Genomic DNA, 22,109 nt, shown 5'->3' on the forward strand with positions numbered 1-22,109 from the left:
TTGTTCTTTAACAGTTTTTCTGGACTATTTTTCCCTTTGCTGTGGCGCACTGGACTAAATTAATATTACCTACATCTCCAGGTTTCATTTAACGGAATCGTTTTGCTGCAGCAGCGCGGATATAATGGATGGCAAGTAAAAGAATCGTCTTTTTGGTCTACAGAATTGATACCTGGATTTAAACAATAACCTGCAGTATGTTCATAGAAGGAGCCATGGGATCAATTGGATGTTACTGCTGGCGGAAATGACAAAGATGACGACAGGAAGTGGTAGGAAAATGTTTTTTAATGACTTAATGTGCGAACAGACTTATTTATGTTTGATTTAAAAATCAAGAAAATTACTGACAATCCTGATCATCCTCTCCATAAAACATAAAAACAGAGTCTTCAGTCAGAGGCTTCTTCAAATTCACTGTAACACAGACTGCTACAGGTCAGTCATCACTATCTAAATTAACTCTTTGAAGCATTTGAATTAATCAATTTGAGTTACAACATTTTATTTAATTTTCTTGTGGGATCAATAAAGTATTTTTGATTTTGAATTTAACTGAATTGCATTTCTTTTTTAATGGAAACATGACTGTAGTGAGGCATAAACAAAGTTTTGTACACATTTTGTAAAGAAATCACTTCTACTTCCAACTTTTTAGTTTCTTTTTTAGCTTGAGGTTAAAACAAAACAATAATTTCATTTTGAAAATTAAAACATAGACAATGTTTCTACAACCATTATTGAAAAGTCTGGGATAAAAAAAAACAAACACACAGTAAGCAAGAGGTGAGGCAAAGTAAATTTTTTAAAGCTGATTTTTACTCTTAAAGTATTTGTGGCGATCATTTAAATTATGCATGCTGGAATATAGCTTTACTTTAAAGTTTTTACTGCATACTGAACTCAAAAAAACAACATTTTCCAAAACCCAACAGATTATGCTGCAGTTGTAGCCGTTTTTATTTCTCTAACGTTTTTTCTGATTAGTTTTTGTTGCATTCTTTGCTTTTGCCACACACACAAACCGGATGGCGTTAAAGTTTCAGCACAGATGAATCTGTTTGTCCCATCTCAGCCCTGAACAATACATGAGGGTTATTTGGCCCAAGCGTCGCGCTTTAGTAAACACAGTCAAATATAACAGCACAAAGCTGCTGCTGTTCTGTTGTAATGATTGGCGTGTCAGTGTTCAGGGCAGAAAGAGGAAAATAAACTGATTAGAAACTCTTTAAAGTTCAACATTCTCACCTGGCCCGGATCCCTGAACCAGGTTCTGTGTGTTTGTTTTGCTTTCTGAAGCGTTTATTGAACAAACCCACAGAGGTGGTAAAAGTTGTCCTGCTACCCGTTTGAAATAAAATCGACACTCCAGAACAAAAAACAGTGAGAAAAAAATTACAGAGCAACAGTCTGAAATTATTTAAAATGCTACCGAGTAGCTCCAGAATTATAAAACAGGAATTTTTCAAAGCAACTTGTGAATGTTTGCTGGAGTCGCCATCGTTTTAGCGTTTTAGTGACTTTTAATGGACAGAAAAATTAAATAAATAAAGGAGTAAATTTCTGCCAAGAAACTCTGAAATTTTCTAGAAGTAACAAGAACATTTCTGAATTTGAAAAGTTGAACTTTTCCAACTAATACGAATTTATTCTTGTAATTTTACCTTATTTTTGTTTGACTTTATTCTTCTTAATGTAAGGCTTTAATCTTGCAACATTACAAGTTTATTCTCGTTTTTTTTAATGTTTTATTTTATTACAAGCACTTTGAATTGTCTTTGGCTGAACGGTGCTATATAAATAAAGTTGCCTTTATTAGTCTGAAAACTCTGCAGCAGTCTGCGGTCCTACATCTGATTTTATAATTGGCTTCTAACTAACAATAATGGCACTTCTAGAAAACATTTGTTTTAATTTGTCTCTGTGAAAACAATCCTAATGAAAGTGGAATAAACAATAATCAGGTTCCCATGTTTTTACTCTCAGCTTTAGCATTTAATCTGTTTTAACTAGCAAGCTGTCGCTGCAGTTTTCATGAATTTCTTAACGGCTGTATTTCAGATTTTCTTCGGTCTTTGTTAAGCTGGGCTGCAATTAGAGCAATCAAAGCCAATCTTTACCTTAAGTCAACATTAATGAACCCAAAGATTCAAGCACTGTCGGATTTATAGAAAAGAAAAGTTCCTAACGAGCTTCTTGCTAAAGCATGGACTTTCTTTTTTGTTTGCTCTTTCTTGTGCATTTTCTCTAAACTACAGTGAGACTCTGTTCTCCTTAGTTTGCCCCAGGATAATGCTGTTTCCACATGACTCACCTGTCTAATGCAGTTAGGAATGAAGAGTCCGCTTTGCCATTTACTCATTCCTGCGCTGCACACACACCTGCAGCACAAACACATGAAAGGCTACAGTTAGGCTTCAAGTCAGCCATGGCTACAGCTCCTTACTGCTGCGTTGTGCGGTGGAAACGATGGGATCAGGTTGAGCTCATTAATCCTTACTCTACACTGGAATCTCCTGAATTTTGCTGCTCGGATCTAATCCCAACAAGCAGAGCGGCCTTTAAACGCGACAGAGGATCGGAGGCCGGTCGAGTTAAGGGCCATCGTTGTGGAACTTGTTAAAATAACGGAGCCAACAGGAGACACCCAACGTTTCTGTCCAGCAGCTGGAAACAACGTCGTCTCAGAAAAAAGAGAGAATTTAACTTTTGGGGGATTTCTCAAAGCTGGTTGTAGTGCCAGTAGTTCAATTCTCTCAGGAAATTAAATAATCCCCAGAATTGGACTGGTCACCTTGGCCTAAATCCACTGAATGTGGAAAATATTTGAGTAAATGAATTATTGGTGATCTTGAAGGAATTTTTAAGATGGTCATCAAAAAGATCATGTAAACTCCTGTACAGTTTATCAAAAAACAGACAGACAGTATGTAGCCTAATATCGCTTTTATTTAGTTGAGTTTACTGTAAAAATGTCATTGGGTGCTGCACAAACAGACAAGAATACAGTTTCTAAGCTAGCTATTTCAAACTTTTGGTATCCTATACGCCAAAACAAAAATAAGCACCGAACAAATAGTAAACTTTGGGAAATTTACCCTCATATTTAAATAATGTAGCTCCATAAACACCCCAGTAATCTGTTTCAAAAAATGTTTACCAAACACACGGCAAACATTCAGAAGCCACCACAAGCAAAACCGCGCCCATAAATATCACAACACTAAAGGGTTATTAACCCTTTCATGCATAGTGGTCACTACAGTGGACAGCTATCTAAAAGCCATTTTCTTGTGCTTCCTGTGGATTTTTATGTTATAAATGCACACAGACCATTGAAGTGGACACTAATGCATCATAAAATATAACATCAACTACTGGCCATCAGCTGCAAATGCAAGAAATTATTTTTGTTAAATACAATATGGCCGACAGACAAAAAAGCATGAGAACCGACCCGGTCCCTCCTTCTACTGTAGACGACTCTTGCAAGTAAAAAAAATATTGTGACATCAGATAACCCCTAAGGAACAATACTACTGATGTATTTTTCAAATAACAACTTTGTATTTGGACAAAATTACAATTGATCACATAAAAATAAAAAAAATTATTTTTACAAAAAAAATTTTCTACCTTTTTTATGCCTTAAGAAAAACATTTTAAAAAATGGAAAAGAAATTCTGACACAAAGGATCATAATTCATGCATGAAAGGGTTAAACATCTTTTGGATCCCGGACGAGCCCCCAATGGGTTACGGTCATTATGTCATCACGCAGGACACACAACATGCGAAGTCCAGACCAGATTATGCTTTAATTTTTCTTCATTAGTGCAGTCTTGCACAGTCAGCATTCATGGATTCCAGGTCTAAATCTTATAAATTAATTTGTAACTTGTGTTTTCAACAAGCTTTTCACTTTTACCCACTATGACTTGCTTCCTGTGTGATACGTTGGCAATGAGCAAACATTTATTGGGCTCCAATTATTTCTAAAGCTGAAATTAATTTGCTCACTACATAAATGCTGACAGATTGCATATTCCCTCTTAGCTTGCTTTGAGTTTTTGCAGCTTTGCAGGTGTGGATTACCTTTTAAAAGGAAAATAATTGGCTTGTTACAGACATTTCTGCAAATAGCTAAAGAAAAATCATTGGTGGATTCAATACTTATTTCTCCCAAGGTAATTAAAGGAAAGCAGCCAGGTTTTGTAAGCATCAGCTCATCCCTAAATGTCAGTGTCCTAACAATAGCGCTGGAACATGTCAACCTTTTTCTAAGAAGAAAAACATCATAACTCAGTAAAAGGTGCAAAAAAGCCTTTTTTTCACATCAGCATCCATTGGAGAGGCAAACGCTGACAGGGAGGCAGCGTTTTCCTGGAAGGGTGACTCCGGCAGGTCAATGCCGAACCTCACACCCCAGCAGCGCCTCATTGACACAGAGCGTGTGTTTGAGTGGCCTGCTAGTAGTACAGATCTGTCAGTTATTAAAAATGTATGGGGCATTATGGAGAGGTCAATCGCACTGTGAGCAAGGATTATTGAGCTGCAGGAATCTGGTGTTCAGCAGGAATAGATACAGATCTGCTCTTAAAATACTAAATCATTTACTATTTTTGGGTCTTGAACATGTAGACGGAACCAACTAGTAAAAATCAATTTCTTCACAGCAATAACACAAAATCTCACCACGTACTTTCCTCTAGTTTCTAGTACACTAGAAATAAAGCAACACTAACTGTTTAGCAAGATATAGGAGATTGTTTAATGATTGTGTCATGACAGTATAAAATAAAATTCTGCCTTCTCCCAGTACTAATTGCAGAACTCAGTCAGAAACAAACAATCAGAGTCAGGAGGAGGGCCTTAATGCTGTCAGTCCAATCCCGCTGGTTTACCACAACATAGCCTGCCACGAATGCTAAGGCTAATTAGCATAGCCACAGATGATAATGGGTAAACGATTATCCTGTAAAGGTAAGTTTAGGTAATGGTGAAAAGTTTTTAGCACATTGAGTAGTGTACATGAGGTTGATTGACAGCTCTAAGTCCCTCCTTCTGGCTCTGATTGGTTGTTTCTGACCGTTAGCGGTGCATTTCTGCAGACCACATTAGTAGCACTGGAGGATTTCTTTCACACATTATCTGTTTCATGGTCAGAGGTTTAACAAATATGGAAAAAACATATTTTTGTGGAATTTACACACTGCAGCTTTAAGTCAATAATTCCTTATTAATGAGAGAAAATATTATTTCCACTGACAGATTATTTCATTGTAACATGGAAAAATGTCTTGTTATAAGGAAAATAATGGAACAAGTACAGTTTTATCAATAATAAGGAATTAGTTAATTAAAACAAGCTCCTCTATCTTGCTGAAAAAATACTTTTGAGTCAGTTTTGTCTTATTTAAAGTGTATTAAGGTATTTGCACTTCAAGCTAAACCAAAAATACTTGGTAAAACTTTGTACTTTGGGTTTCTGATTAGTAAGCCAACAACAAGTGTCTTCTTCAACACAAACAGTGAAGAAAAGCAGCTGACCAAACATGCTGGGGCTCCGTTTGGGTTGCTAGGTAACAGGCTGGGCTGGGTAGGGTTGCCAGGCAACGGCGCAGTGCCCATGGAATAAGACTCAACATGTTAAAAGTGAAATAATCTGCCAGTGGAACTAAAACTTTAAAATTATTATTAAGGAATTATTTACTTAAAACAAGCGTATGTATCTAAATAGTTACTTATGAGTTAGTTTTTTATTTTATTTCAAATGTATGAAGATATTTGCAGTGGAAAGCAGACCAAAAGTTGTTCTATGTTTTATTCGTGAGGAAAATCATGTATAAATATATTAAAATTTTTTATTCAGTGAAAATGTTGGTGATTTTATTTATTTATTTATTTTTTTGGAATTCAACAAAAAATAACTAATTAGAGTTTTGAGTTTTTCATGAATTTCCCAAAACTTTTCCAGGGAAGTCAAAGTCTAAACGCTGCTGCGATCCTTGTGAAAAACCACCACAGTCGCCTCACAGGTAGAAAGAAACGCCGTTGTGTCCAGGAGAAAATACTCTCAAACTCATTGCTTTTGTTCACCTCTCAAGTTTGTATAATTATGTCAGAGCTGCTGCTCACTCACTTGCTTTTTTCATTTTTCCTACTCATACCAAGTAAAAGGTGGAGCAATCTTCACCCAGAAGGTTCAGCCTGTTAAAGAAGCTTTATTTACCGTTGTGCCTGTCTGACCCTCGTCTGCCTTCCTGTACGACTGACTGGGGTTTGAAGACGAAACGCTGCAGGGAGACATCAGAATATCTGATCAGAGTAATAATCCTGCTGGCATTACGTTTCTTACTACTGTGCTTTGCTAAATTATTAAAGGAGACTTGTGTAAAATTCACTTTTTGCACATTTTTGTCTGTCCTTCAATTTGGGTGTCAACTGCTTCTAAAAACAGACGGAGCGCTTAAAAAAAACACCAACTCAGTTTTTGGCAATAAATTAATGTTTTATGGTGTCTGAAAAATGAGCTGTTTCACAAACTTTCCAAATGTAACATCACAAATCAGCAGGCACAGCTCACCTAACAACCCCAGCAAAGCCCAACCCATTACCTAGCAACCAAAGTGGAGCTCCAGCACATTTGGTCAGCTGGCTTAACAGTGGCATGCGCTGTACAATGGCTGCTGGAAAAGACAAGTGTTTTGTTGTTGACTTTCTGTTCAGAAACTACTCCCTGCTTTCCTGTTGGTTGTGCGGGAGGCTCCACTTCTGCTTTTCAAAGATGTACAGTTGTATGATTGCACATTTGTTTGCAGCTATTTTCACATGCAAGTGTAAACACTGAATTTGGGATCTGAAAGCAGATCAAGACTAAAATCTCATTATTTAAGAAAGATTTTGTGCAAAATGTGTAATAACCATGTTTTGGATAGGCCATAAAACTTTCCCAGCCTAATAACTCACCATTAATACCACTTTTGCTAATCCAAATATCAAATTTCTCCTAAGATGCAAACTGGTTCCAGTCATTTTATAGCAGCTTTCAGTTATTACACTTGTCTCACATCAAAACTACACATATTAAGTTTCACTCTCAGTCAGTAGTGATTTGTTACAGTATACATCAAACCCCATTAAACTGCTGTTTATTTTAGTGGGATTTGAAACCATCAAGTAGATGGCAGTCAAGAGGCCCATGTCAGCTCTGGAGCAGAAATCCACAGCCCAGGTGGGACGATGTGTTGACAGAACAGCTGCTATGCTTCCAGGCAGGGAAGCAAAATGGAGGCCATTTCTGAAGGGAAGCCAAAAGTCCTGATTCCCACAAGTCATGTAAGGAAAACAGCAAATATGTGGAAGGAGATGCTCCACTCAAACAAGACCAACGTTGTGGCTTAAGGAATAAATGCAGAATTATGTGTAGAGGAAAACACTAACAACTTGTTCGACCTCCAGAAGACTTAACTCAGAGGTTCAGGAAGGACGACTGTGGTAAAGATGGAGCCAGAGAGGTTTAGATCAAATGGCCCATTCAAAGTTCAGATGCAAATCCAATTGAGAATTTGTGTCAAGACATGAAAGATGATGTTTGCAGATGCTCCCCAGCCAAATATAGCTTTATATATTTGTGCCACTGTTGGACAACTTGAAACTCTTTGGTCGTTTTTTCTTTGAGAAACAATTAAAATGGTTGGGTAGCAATAACTTGAAACTCTCTAAATAATGCTTTTTCTATGTGGGAAAAGCATTATTCAGTCATTATTAATTGTGATGTTTTAACATCAGGTAGACTCAGTTTGGTTTGTTGAATGTAACAAATATAATATTTGTTACATCTTCAGCTGTTGCAGTTCCCCTCCTTGCCTGTGGGGGCAGTGCACCAAGAACCAGTAAAGAAAAAGACACAAAAACCTTGAAGAAGATACCTAGTGCAACTTTCTTCTTCACGAAATGTAAACAAAAATGGAGAGTAGGATTTCCACGAGCCATTTCTCCTACTAGCGTTTGGCTAACACGATTGTTTTGGTTGTATTTTACCCAGAATGCCCTGCGCCGTGTTCCGGTTTCCAGTCCGTTTAGTGTTCAAATATGCATTCAAGCCAAACCAGAGTTCACTTAAACCGAACCGAGACCGAGGTTTGTAAGCGGATCAGAGATTGATTACAAACAAACAGGACTTTCTGGTCAAAGGGACTGGAGTTTGATTTTTTTTTTTTAATTACTAAAAGCTTTGTGTTGATCTTTCTAAAATGAACAGAAATGTGTGATTGCAACATTACAGAATGTTAAAGCAGAACCCAAGCATTCTGTTTTGCTTTCTCTGTAAGGGTTAAAACGTTTAGCATAAAACAAACCAACTGGTGTGTCTGGACTGAGCCAGGCTGCTCCACTGGAAGCAGGTGGAAGATGAGCTGTGCCAGTTTGTACGGTGCTGGAAACGGTACATTTGGATTGATGACGTTTAACATCGCATTTGTGATTGTAAGTGAAAACATGTGTTTACTGCTGGGCTGTTCCCATGCTGCGCTCTGAATGTCAGTAATGGTGTTCCTGGCTGCCGGTGTGAATGCATGTGTCATCTGAAGCCGCCGCCAGCAGCTGCTCATTATGTCAGCGAGATGCACTACACCGAACTGTGTGCAACGGACATTTACACAAGCAATCTGGACTCAGTAAACACCACTGATAGTGTTTTGTGCCATGCCAGACATATAAATGAGACAAAGTTAGTAGCTTTAAAGTCTGCGGCTCCATCTGTGCAGCTTTCAGATGAGGAGGAAGGTGCATTTTGTAGAACTGTTGGTTAATGCACAACAATCTGCTGATTGTTTACTGGTCTGTTTCCGTCTTTTTAGACACAACTTGACCGTCAGTTTTCTGCTACTGGCAGGAAAAAGTTTACAGTAGGTAGAAAAATCGGTGTTCCTTAGAAAGCAGCAGTCAGAATGCTAATCTGCTGGATGAACGCACCAAAGATCCTGGAGAGGGAGAGAGATGAGACAACTGGAGACAGGAAGGAGAAACACAGGAAAGAAATGGGATGAAGTTGACTTGGCTGCGCTTTGGAATTGTTTGAAAAAAAACCATAAGACCCACAGAAATTATTCTCATATTTCCTCAAAGCAGACGCCCATGGCTTCGTTTTGATGCATAAATTGTTTCTGTAGAGTGAAATATGTCCAAACAGCAGCATTTTATTTGTGAAAAATCAGCTTGACATTCTTACTAGAGTTCACACTCCGTCATCAGATTACACTGAAAAACTGAAAATCTGCATAAAACTTAAATCACAATTATTGAAGAATCATAAGAGATATCAAAAAGCCAAATCAATGGAAGATGGCCTAATATCTTATGAATTGTTTAAAAGTGGAATAAAGTTTATAGGTTGATGGAGGCAGAAGCAGTCAAAGACCAAAAGGACCAAAAGTTGAAACTACCAGAAGATACAGAAGAAGCTGAATATTTTGATATAAAAACACAATCTGAACTCAACTTCTAGACATTTTGAGTAACACTGTCGACGCGTTTCACAGTCCGATTTTCCTAAGAAGCAAAAAGGTGCAGCAGACAGACAGAGTGCCGGTTTCCCCAGCCGGTTCCGGCCCAACGTGCAACATGATGCAACCTGCACGTCATATCCAGGTTGCCTCAGATCTGGTTCACTAAAAACCGATTTATGATGATCAGTGTGAAAATTACAGATTAATCCTGACAGGAAATTCGTTTCATCTCGGTGTTTTCTACATGGCGGCGCCTCAACTGGTGAAGCTGATCCAAACTGGACACTAAAAGGGAAAGAAACGTGTAAAACGATGTTCCATGAATATGTCAGCTGCAAGATTAAAATTTCATCCTGGTCTATAATTTAGTAATAACAGTACAAGACATTCATGATGTAAGTTTCTTTAAAAAAATAAAAATGTTTAAAAGCACAAGATGATTTGTTCTTGAAAAATTACAACCAGACATGTTTATTTGTTTTATTTTGATTTCATTTAGTAGTTTTTTTTTATTCATTTAAAAACTAGTTTTAAAGAAATATTTAAATAAGAGTAAAATAAATGTATTTGGTTAAAAAAAAATAAAACTATAAAAAAAAACAGACTCAAGTACTGATTAACAGATTCCATATTTAAAATTAACATCATCAGACAGATCAAAATATAAAGTTAAGTGGAAATTTTGGTATTTTAAGGACAAAAATAGCAATAAATCATATAAATAACAAAAATAACAAAATCAGGAAAAAGAAAAATGTTTCCAAATCATTTTCTTTCAATTAAAAACTTATGAAACTTTAACAGAAACTGCAGGTGCGTTTCTGTGTCTGGTGAGTTTTTGGTTAAAATACGTTTATTTTTCATTCAGCGGGAAGAAAATCCACAAAATTTACTCAAATAAGAAAAGAAATACTTCTTAATAAGTAAAGTAAAAAGTAAAATGTGGTCAAAATACTTTTAAAAGTAATTATTTTTTTCAAAAAACTTACTCAAATAAATATAACTGAGTAAATGTAACTAGTCACTATTTAACTCTGGATATGAGCAATAAAAAATAAAACATTTTCTCCTCCACTGCGCTCAGAACAGATTTGCAACAAGATGGACAGAAAACAAATGAATACAATTATTTTACTGTTGTAGACCAAAAAAAGCATCATTTACATGTGAATATTCACTTACACAAAAATAAATTGCTGTGAACAAATGAAAAACATGAGAAAAGACAACAAATACAAGTTCTGTACTAAACTCCCTGTTGGATGTCGGGCTGCCAGGCGGCGCCGTCAGCACCAGGATGTCGGGCTGCCAGGCGGCGCCGACGCCCGTCACTGTCAAGCAGCTTCAACCTTTCATTCAAAGATTTTTTTTATTTTCCAGCTGGTCTGCAGCCATTAATCCTCAATATATTTGGGACAATTCATGTTCTATAAACTTTCTCGGCTGGATTCAAAGTAAATATTTAGTTCTCTGTAATAATGGGTCAAAAAATTCACTTTTTTTAAGTGACAAAGTTGTGAAATGTTGGAAACTCTGGCAGCAAAACTGTCAAATTCAAGAGGAAAACATGTTACTGTAGCTTCGCTTCTTACCAGTGGTGACAGCTTGTCTTCACAAAGTCATAAAATAATCCTGGATTTTTCCCCTCAGGGGAATTTACAGAAAAGGGTCAAACTAAAATATTACAAAAAAATACATAAATAGTTTATACAAAGAATCGCAATTATTAATCCTGGGAATTCTGAGTCGATTAGAAAAAACTCAAAAATCGATTTTAATTATAAGCAACAATCAATCAATGTATTAAGTTTATGTCTGTTGCATATTTCAGCAACAAGGCAGTTGAAGGCGCTTTCCATGATAAAAAGTAAAAAAAAAGTCATGAAAACATGCAGACATTTTATAATCATTTTAAATAAAAGTTATTTTTTTACACTGCCTTTTCCTCATCAGTCATAAACTTTAAACAGAATCTCAAGGCTGGATAGAAAAATTGGTTTCTGACTCGAAAATCATTTAACAGTCGAATCGTGAACCTAAAAATCAGAATCGACTCCTTAGACAGAAAGATTCGCATCTCCAGTAAAAACTTTACAGGATTTTTCAGCAAACAGGAAAATTTATTGTAAGTTGCACAACTAACATAAATTTGCGTTCTTATATTTGCAAAGAAAGATTTTGTTCTGTGATGTAATCCAATTGCAGTGTTTCCATTACATAGGAAATTAAATTAAAATCACACTAGAATAAGTTTGTTCACTCCCTAAGTCATTAAAATTCATCCAGTCATCATCCTCCAGCCACTTCCTGTCGTTGTCGTCGCCATCATTTCCACCAGAAGTAACATCCTGTTGTTGATCATGTGACTCATTCTAGCCCCAAAACGTTTTATTGAAAACAGAGATTTTTTTAAATTGCGTGTTTCCAGTTAAGGAATTCATTTTCGTAGTTTCAGTTTGCGTTATTCTAAGGTCGATGGAAACTCAGCCAGTGATGCTCTGATTTGCTGCGTTTCCATTAGAAATGTCGCAGAACTTTGTCAATATTCCGCAAAAGTCGAAAAAACTGAATTTTGTTTTTGCTGTTTTTCCATTAAATAAGGAACAATTAAAATCAAGCGTGAAAAAGTTTGTTCACGTGATAAGTTGTTAAAAAATATCATCCTAAAACCACTTCCTGTCATCATTTTTGTAATTTCATGCGACTCGTGTGATGAGAAAAAAGTGTTTCCATTCGATCCAGCTGAAAAACTTCTTCATCTTAACAAAACGTTTTCATAATTTTATTTTTAATGGCTGTAATAAAATAATCCGGTACCACTTTACACTGAGCCTTAGCTTATAGCTAATAAAGAGTTAATAAATAATTGATTAATAAATGTATTCATTTCTAAGCACTTTATGAATCATTAATAACTGTTTATTATGCATTAATTAAGGGCGAGAAGGAGACTAAGTATATGTGAGCCAAATCTGTTCACCTATGCATTTAATCTAGAGTTGTTATATCTTGTAAACATTTGTAAACATTCTTTTAGCAAATAGTCTCCCAATAACCATTAATTAATGCATAATAAACAGTTAATAATTCTTTGTTTTTTCTCTCAGTGGGGAAATTTACAGGAAATAAAACACAAGAGACAAAAAAAACTGTAAATAAATAAACAGGAAGTTGCATAACTCTGTGCTCTGAAACAGGATCATGTTTCCACATTTAGTCTGATAAGCTGCATGTATATAATATTGGAACCAGAACCTTTAATGTGAAAGATACAAACTGCTTAACAATGGAAATAAATATTTCACACAGATTGAATTGTAAAACTGCTTAATTGGCTTGTTGGACGCAGTTCTGGTTCTTCTTCATGTATTTAAAATGCAGAAATCTTAAACATATTTATGTTCACGTTGGACTTTTTCTGTCCGTCTCCATCTTAAAAACTCCTGACACTCTGGCAGGAGTTTTTACTTCCTATGTTTTGGGAATATAACATTCTCTCTGTCTAAACTTTCCGGATCTGACCAGAATATTCTGACATTAATTACAATACTCTACATACTTTACAGAACCAAAATGTTGGTTCTGTGTCACAGGACTCAGAAAACAACGACATGATTCTGTTCTGCAGCCAAAGTTTGTTGGTTGTTTCTGCTTGTTATTCACAAATATTGGACAAGACTTTTTTCTTATGTGGTGTTGACAAAAACTGTGTGACTGGTCAGACATTTAAAGTGGATTTGGTTATTATAACGTCAAAAAATATCCAGCTAACACCTAGCAGGAAGCTTTCAAACACCCACTGCTATTCTTCCACACCATAAATATGTCATGTTTCTGGGCAAAAATGCAGAGAAAAAATGTTTACAGGGAACTTTGATTCCTGTTTTTCACACCGGTGAGAAAATAAACAGATCGCTAAAAGCTGGGAAAAAACCAAGAAGCTGAAGTAAAAGTAACCAAAGACAGGAATTAAATGAAATATGCTGAAAATGGTGCCAAAAGTATGACACTAAACTCAAAGTCTGACAGATTATAACAAAAATGTGTCAAAATATAATGCTAGATTATTGAAGTGTTCACATTTCCAGCTGCTGGTTTGTAAGTTGAATTTCAAAAGGTAAGAAGAAAAAGAAATAGGAAGAAGTTTAGGAGAAAATATATTTCTACACATCACAATATTTACTTTAAATTGAACCATATTATGTAGAAATGGCCAAATTTCTGTTTCTGTAACCATAGAAACCACTTGGTTGTTTAAAGCTGCAGAATATAACTTTTATAAAAATATTTATTTGTACATATTTATTAAAATTATCCCCATGTTATGACAGTATAATCTGAGATAATCTGTGAAAAAACCGAACTGTTCTAACCAAACTAGAAACAACGAATCAGAGCCAGGAGGCGGGACTTAGCGCTGTCAATCACCCTCGTCCCTTTGCTCTCTTCTATTAGCTAAGGCTAGTTAGCACGGAACCGATTGTGGTTTTCCAGTGATGGTGAGTTGTTAGTTAACAGGATCGTTTTATTGCAGCAGTGCAGATATAATGGATGGAATGGAAAAAATCGTCTTTTTGTCCTCTGGCGTTGTGCACATGCACCAGTTTCCAGATATAAACAATAACATGCAAGATAAGATAACAACCGACTCAATGAACAGAAAAACTCATAATCTTTAGGCTTTAGTATATCTTATTATATGGTTTTATTGTTTTAAAATCCCAAAGGGATTTTCAAAGTTTTGCCATTTTTGGCCCAACATACCAAAAATGCTGCGCTCTGCTTTTTGCTTTTTTGTCAATGCAACATGATTGGATCGTGTAGCTGGCAGCATAAATGGCCTCCATGCAGAGACGATTATACCAAATCTTGGCCTTCGCACAAGCTTGGCAGCTATTTATACACCAAAATATCTGGCCCAGTTTTGTCAGTGACCATCCTGAGACCAGACGCACTGACATGGGCTGCAAAGCACATCCTGCAGGAACAGAAACTCCCTCAGGCAGAATGTCTGGAAGGGACGCTTGAGAGGAAATTCACACATTACGATTCCCGGCAGCCTTCTGCAACCTGAGATGTGGATTCGTGTCATTTGGGTTTTAGTCACCGGGCCTTTGCAGTTGGTTGTAAGCTGTCTGCATATTTCAGAAAGAGTGAAAGAAACAACCAAATGAAGCGTTAAGAAAAGCCAGGATTGAAGTCGGCTAACGCTGTGGGCCGATCAAACGTCAACCGGATCACCTGGGGTCTCCAAAGTGTAGAGCAGGGGCCATCTGCGGCCCTCTCAGGGATTTTGTGCGGTCGAGTCACCTGCAAGTATAGTTGGTTGGACACTTTTTCATCTTTTACACTGCAAAACCACAAAATCTTACCAAGTAATTGTTTTAGAGTTTCTAAAACGTATCGTAACGCACATAAAACCAGAGAAACCTACAGCTTGGTTTATATAAATAATTTGTTAATATTGATGAAAAGGTGCGACCTCCACTGGAAGATTATTTCACATATGATTAAACATTTTTACCATGTTATAAACAAAATAATCTGCCAGGAGAACCAGAACGATATTAACAAATGATTTACTCCAAAACAAGCTCCTACATCTTGTTGAAAAGTTACTTATAAGTCAGTTTTGTCTTATTTCAAGCGTACTAAGATATTTGAACTACAAACTAGACCAAAAATCATCAGCAAAAAGGGGTATGGAATTTTAAATATATCTATACTTTGATTAAAATGTGATTAATTCACTACAGAAGTGAAATAATCTGCCAGTAAGCAGCCATCTTGGTAGGCCGTTACTATGGAGTTGCTATGACAACAATAACCAGCTTTGGCCTCGTTCCTATCTAACTTATAAACAACATAAGTAGATTACAACTGTTACTCAATTACAATTTTTTAGTTCTCTGCTGGTATTGACACATATGATATTTTCAATGTTTTTTGTATCTACAAATCTGAATATTTCGTTGACTTCAATGAAAGAGTGCCTTTATTTCACTTTCATTATATCTGCTCAATAATCTTAAAAAAATTATTGGTATAAAATACATATTTAGAATACATATAAAACCCCAAATAGAATAGAATAGAATAGAATTCAACTTTATTGTCATTGCACTGTCACAAGTACAAGCAACGAGATGTAGTTTGCATCTATCCAGAAGTGCTCTACGAGATATAATATTTATTCACAGATGTACAAGACTATGTATGTATGGACTATAAGGGGTTATAGCAAGAGATATACTGTAGATATTGTGTATAAATATAAATATGGGAGCTATATGCACAGATTATACAGAATATACAAGAATGTTAGGGAATGGATTATAGATAAATAATGGCAGATAAAATTTACAGGTTTAATGGTTTAATTTAATGGTTTCAGCTTCACATTTTTTTGGCCCTTATGGCCAAAAGTTTGGACACTACTGGAACGCTGCCAATGATTGCAGCTTCAAGGCATTTCTCCTCTCTTCTCTTCTATACTATTCGCTCTAAAAGGCATCAAAGATTTCTCCATTAATATTAATGAGCCACCCTGATAAGAGATGAAACAGGGATGGGGACGCGTCATATGGAAATCTGAAGAGACTCCAGGCAAATGGAAATGTGGGCATGCAGGTGAAAATGTACGACTTCCACATTTATTATAAAGCCCCTAGAGAAAAATCAACGGTTTCACTTTCTTTTCCTTGGAAACACATAAACTGGAACCAAGCCATCTTTTTTAATCGGCTTCTTTAGAAATGAAAGGGACATTTTAACCCAAACAGAACTAATTGTTCTAACTAATGCACTGTAACTGAGACTGATTAAGTAATGAGATCTCCAGTGATTTATCTCCATGGCCCGTATTAAACTGGACGTTAGCTTAGCACATGCAGCCCGCTGCTGCAGAGCGGAAATATAACGAGGAACTAATCAGCATTTATCAAAAGGACCGGCAGGAATAACCTGGATTAAAATGCATGTTGGGTTTAAAGAACATTAATGTTTTCACTTTGGTGCATTTAGATTAGCAGCTCTCACTTGAAAAAAAAGTAAATGAAAACTTTCTTACAAGCTCTTGAGATTAACCTAAAATATTTTCTTGGAAAACAGAGAAGCGTCTGAGTTTGAAGAGTCACAAAATTACAAGAAAAAAATATGAAACTTTGAGATTAATCTCATATTTTCTAAGAAAAAAGTTAAAACTTCTGAGTTTAAGAATAAAAACAAATATGATAAAAATCTATAAAGAAAGAGTTAATGTCAGATTTGTTTTGTTAAAAAAATACATTTCTGAGTTCAGAAAGTGAAAAATTTGCAATAAAAAACTCAGAAATTTTTAGATTAATCTTGGAAATTTTCTAGAAACAAAATGGACATTTCTGAGTTTGAAAAGCCAAAAATGAAAGAGAAAAGAATAAAAATCTGTCAGATTAACCTCAGGTATTGAAGTTGGTCAAGTCAAAAATTAACAAGAAAGAAACGGACATTTTGAGATTAATCTCAGATATCTTCCAGAAAAAAACAAGGAAGTGTTTTAAGTTTCAAAAGTAAAAAAAAAAAAATGCAAGAAAAACTAAGAAATTTAGAGACTAGTCTCAGATATTTTCTAAAAAAAAAAAAAAAGAAAGAGGAAATTGATGAGTTTGAAAAGTAAAAAATTTGCGGGATGTTTACTATTCTTATAAAACATGATTTCAGGTAATGTTTCTCATGTATGATAGAAAATGTTGGGATATACAGAGAATGTGTTCATCCACAATCCTTCAGATTTATTTATCGATTTGTTGAACTTCCAGGTAACTTCTGCAGCATGGAGCCGTTAGGCAGCAGGAGAAGCTCAGATAACATCTTACATAATTCATGTAGCGTCTCTAACCCCGCACATTTTAATAATACACACACTTCACCCACACTCCTACTGCTCCACTTTCAGAAATAAACAAAAACACACACCACTAGCATCTTCCAGGGCATCCTGGGTAAATACAACCAAAGCAAACGCGTTAGCTTAGCATTAGCAAGACAAATGTCTCCTGGTTTTTAACCACAAACAAAAGAGAAATCCTAAAACCGCTAAAAAATGGCGCTACTCCATTTTTGTTTACATTTCGCGAAGAAGGAAGTGGCGCTCAGTGTCTTCTTCTGTGGTTTTTGTGTTGATGCCCCCAGTGGTTCGTGGTGCAGCGCCCCCACAGGCGAGGAGTGGAACGGGTTTTTCAAAACGTTTTAGGTCAGAGAACAACTGAGAGTTGTCGCTAAGAAACATTAATAAATTACGAGAATAAAGCCATAAAATTATGAAACTAAAGTTGCACAAGAATAAAGTCGATACAGTGCAAGTTTATTCTGGTAATATTACTACATTATTTTCCTTTTATTTGTACTTTATTCTTGTCTTGTTTTGATCTTTCTTTTCATAATATTATTACTTTATTCTCATTTTATTATGACTTATTGTTCTTATAATAACTGACATTAGTGAATTAAAATAGGACTGAAAATTAAATTTTTTCAGTAATTCCTCTCAAATTTTAAAGATTACATACAGAATTTTTTACAGCATTTCTCCACTAGACATCTAAAAGAGGTTCACTTAATAATGCTCTCAAGACTTAATTTCACACAATTTTGTACCACACGTTTTTCTTCCACCCAATTTTCCATCAATATTTGGAAATGGGTCTATCTCCAGCTTAGTTTTCAATATTATTTTCTGGATAATCCTAATTATGAAAGGTGTCAGTGATTTAGCAATCTCTAAGAAAATATTTCTCTATTAAAAATAGTTTTTACAGCTTTTAAGATGCTAAATAAAAAATTTTGAAACAGAATCTGGGGTTTTGATTATCTGTAAGCAGTAATCACAATGACTGGAGATTAACATTTGAACTGTATCCCTCTAACTTTATTTTTCCTATTTAAATATGGAAATATATTAACACTGGTAAAATCTTTTAGAATCTGCAGCAAACTGTTTCCCAGCCTGAAAAATCTTTTTTGAAAATTCTGAATGAATCTAAAGCAGTTTTTAAAATCTGAAGCCACAGGGTTTCAATCAGCTGTTACTAGGAAACTTGTTTTAGTAATGATCGCCCGGCTGCAGCGATGGCAATACTCTGGGAAAACTAAACCTTTATCTTTACTCTTCTTTGATCGATTGACACGAGGGAATAAAGTCCTTCTGAGACGCCTGAGAAAGAAAAACCTACAGCAATCTGCAGAGTGTGTGGACGTCTCTGCCAGCCTGGAGAACTCACAGATCCATTGTGGAGCACCTTTGTGTCGATAAATAATAATAAAAACAAAATTTACACAACGCTGAGGACCAATGGGAGCCATTTGTAAAGGCAAAATTAACAGCAATAATTTGGGTTATTTAACAGGGTTTGTTTTTTAAAGTTAAATTTTCACCATGTTATTCATTCCTTTATAAACATCACAGTTTTAAACTAAATATTTATTTAGCAAGCTACATAAGCTAATTACATAGATTACTTAGTTTCTCAACTAAGCACCAAACTATGTAGTTTGGATCAATATTTGGTTCAAATGTGGTTTGAACGATTTCAATGATTTATTTTGATAATCCATTTCAGTAAATTTTATATTTAGCATATTAGCTAAATATTTAGATGTGAGCTTAATATATAGATTCAAACTAAATAGCTAGCTTCAGAATATTCAGTTTGAAGCTAAACATTTAGCCTCAAACTAAATATTTATTTGGAAGCCAGATATTAAATTTTAAAATAAAATATGAGCATATTAGCTAAATATTTAGTTCAGAGGTAAGTGTTCAGCTCCAAACTAAATACTAATATTACTAGCTACATATTTAGTTTGAAGTTAAACAATTAGCCTCAATCTGCATGTTTAGCTTCAAACCAAATATTGAGTTTGCAGTCAGATGTTACATTATATACTAAATATTTAGATTACCAGTTAGATATTTGGTTTGCAGCTATATCTTTGGTTCATAAACTAAATGTTAAGATTACTAATTACATATTTAGTTAAAAGCTCAATGTTTATATTCATGCTAAATATTTAGCTTCAAGCTAGATATTAGCTTACAAATGAGATATTTTGTTTAGAGCTAGATATTTAGCTCATAAGCTACATATTTAGTTTTCTGCTTAAATGCTTAGTTTTAAACTAAGACATTTATAGATGAATGAATAACATGGTGAAAACTTTACTTCCACTTTTTTTTCTTTATCACTAATTAAATAAACCAAAATATTAGCGTTAAGTTTTAACAGTGTAACTTTACAAACAATACTGTATTACTGGAAGCATTAGCGTTAGCATTAGCCTTATCTGCACAAGACTTTGTCATTTTTATTTTGTTTAGCTTTTTGAAATTTCTGTGCACAATCACAATAAAATTAAATTTGAGTGTTTAATGTTTTACAAAATAATTATTTCTGTATAACAGCAGATTATTTCATCGGAACAAGGTGAGGATTAAACTTTAAAACATCAGGCCGTAATAAAGAGTCTCCATTTATTGTGTGATTTTAAAATAATGGCTTTGTTTCCATCCTGACATTTATTTGCTAAATTATTGGCACGCCCAATGCGCAGCCCAAACCCAACAACAAAAGCGTGTTATAAAATCAAATTAAATCTGGTTTTGAATTAGCTAAAGCAGCAAACAGTGCAGTTTTAGCAGCAACATAATTACAAGGAAATAACGAGTGCTTGTAAATAATAATGAAATGCTATTAGAGGTTGTGGGATTGCTTGTGCAGGTCTACTGTATGCAATACGTTCAGTCCTCTCTTTTATCTTTGTTAGGGATTACTGCTAGAGCTGCTCAGCATTCAATTATCAATAGCAATTTTTGTATTTTTCTCCTCTTTGCTGGAACAACCACATTAAAAAAAGGTTTACCCAATGGAAACTACAGAAAGACTCTTCCAATACAGAACAAGCGGAGTACTAAACCCAGCAGAACAGTTGAGGACAGCACAATAAAAGCCTAAAGCATCTGTATTCATTGTACCACACCGCTCAGTTCCCTGTGAAGCATCGAGCAGACAACTACTTAAATGAGTTCTGGGTCAATTTTGGATCTGGAGGTGACTCTGCAATAAGGTTTGGTATTGACGTTTCTTGGAGGCTTCACTCAAGGGCTCAGGTTGCAAACACAGAGCTGGAACGTTGCGCGTCTGGGTCTGTTCTCCAGCGGTTCCTCACAAACACGTTTACAAGGAAACTCAACTATATGAGAAGAGAACTATGGTGTCCGGATTATTTAAAGGCGACCCATTACGCTTCCTTGAACAGATTACAATTAACTTTGGGTGATACAAAACATGTTCATTACATTTTTGGCACAAAATCCTTCTTAGATAAAGAGAGTTTAGTCATAATGAGCTGTTTTAAAGCACCTTGTCACTTTAAATCCAAATGACCTGCTGCTTGCGCCCCAATCAACGTTTTCCCTCACATGTGAAGTTGAAGATGGCTGCAAACTGATGTGCAATTACACATCTTTGAAAAGCATTAGTGGAGCCTCCAGCACATCCAACAAGAATGCTTTAAGTGGTTTCCGGATGGCAAGTCAACAACAAAACATTTATCATTTTCCAGCAGCCATTGTAAAGCACATACAGTGGTAAAACCAGCTGGAGCTCTGCCTGGGTTGCTTGGTGACGGGCATTTTTGAAACAACTAATTTTTAGTTGTTTAGCTCCACAAAACATTAACTAATTGCCAAAAATTGGCTGGATGGTTTTTTAAGGGCTTAGACTGTTTTTAGAAGCATTTGAGACACAAATGGATGTAAAAAAAATTGTCCCATAATTCCTTAATATTGATGAAAAAGTTCTAATTCCACTGACAGATTGTTTCACTTGTGGGAAAAAAACTGTTAGAAATGAAATAATCTGGCAGTGGAAGTAATAAATTTTTATGAATATTAAGGAATAATTGACTTTAAAAAGCGCCAATATCTTGCTGAAAGGTTAGTTGTAAGTTAGTTTTGTCTTGTTTAAAGTATATTAAGATATTTGTCATCATCATCATCAACCACTTTATTTTGGTAAATTGTCCACATTAAACACAGAAAACAACAAAAGAAAAAAAACCAATAAACAAACCCATAATTTATTAATAAAGGAATAAGCTTATTCCACCCTGTTTTTAGACCTAACAACCTACCAAGATATCTTCACAATACATATACAAATCTACATAACAGCATAAGATTTTATCATTTCACATTTTAAAGCTCTTTTAAAGTTCTCCAAAAAAGGACATAACTTACAATCATCATTCAATTCATTCCACAGTTTCACACCAATAACTGAAACACATCTAGACTTTATCTGGCTCTTCTCTTTTGCACATTCAAATATAAACAAATCTCGCAAATTATATTTATTCTCTCTTAGCTTAAATAATTTCTGAATACCAGAAGGAAGACTTTTGTTCAATGCTTTATACGTTATTTCCAGTATTTCTACATAAACAATATCTTTAAATTTAAATGTATTACTTTGAGTAAAGAGTTTATCAGTAGTCACTGTATCCCACCTTATTAATAAGGCTTAATAATCCTTAATATTTTTTACTCTAAGACTAAAAATACTC

This window comes from Xiphophorus couchianus, chromosome 19 (genome assembly GCF_001444195.1).
Source record: "Xiphophorus couchianus chromosome 19, X_couchianus-1.0, whole genome shotgun sequence".
Lineage (NCBI taxonomy): Eukaryota > Metazoa > Chordata > Actinopteri > Cyprinodontiformes > Poeciliidae > Xiphophorus > Xiphophorus couchianus.